Below are 756 nucleotides of genomic sequence, written 5' to 3' on the forward strand. Positions count from 1 at the left end.
TCATCTGATCCAGGGGCCAGTGCTCTGCTGGGTCCAGCCCAGGAAGAGCAGGAAATGGATGAAGAGAGCGAAGAAGCTGAGGCTGAGCCTTCTCAATCCTCCTGCCCTGCGTATGATGAGCTTTTAGAGGTTATGGATCGCGTCACGGCGAGGCTTGACTTGCCGTGGAAGCGAACTAAGGAAATGTGCGGTAGGCCCTGTGTGACAGGCCAAGACTAGTATGATTCTAGGCTCTTGGTCGTATTCCCTTAAAGGAATCTATTCCTGATTCCAAGCCTTGAGCTCTACCCCGGGCCCAGGAGTCTGGCCCTAACAGGTAAGTATTTTGGGGTATGTAGCCTAGGCCTTTGGCCGTAGGGAATAACGTCACTGACAGCCGTCTAACGTCCCAGGGGCGACTCCCATAGTGATATGGTAGAGTTGGTACTTAGTGCTCGCCATGGTTCTGGCATGCACTCCCCTCAGCATGGTGGCGTAGGTATACCGTTCCCCATAGCGACCCCTAGAGGACGCAGTTCGAAGTTCCCATGAAAGGGAACGTCTCAGGTTACTTATGTAGTAAGTAACTACTACATAAGTAGTAGGGAACGAGACACTGCGTCCTCTAGGTTTCTTGCCATGCTGCGGACGCAAGCTTCAGACGAAGAAGTGAATGACGTGTTCTCCCGGTGCCTATTTATACTATAGTCGCACCGGTAGTGACATCATGGCTGTCGCCGGCCAACGAGTTGGTGTTTTTCAATGTGTGCTTCAGAC

This window comes from Sinocyclocheilus anshuiensis, unplaced genomic scaffold (genome assembly GCF_001515605.1).
Source record: "Sinocyclocheilus anshuiensis isolate Anshui unplaced genomic scaffold, SAMN03320099.WGS_v1.1 scaffold306, whole genome shotgun sequence".
Lineage (NCBI taxonomy): Eukaryota > Metazoa > Chordata > Actinopteri > Cypriniformes > Cyprinidae > Sinocyclocheilus > Sinocyclocheilus anshuiensis.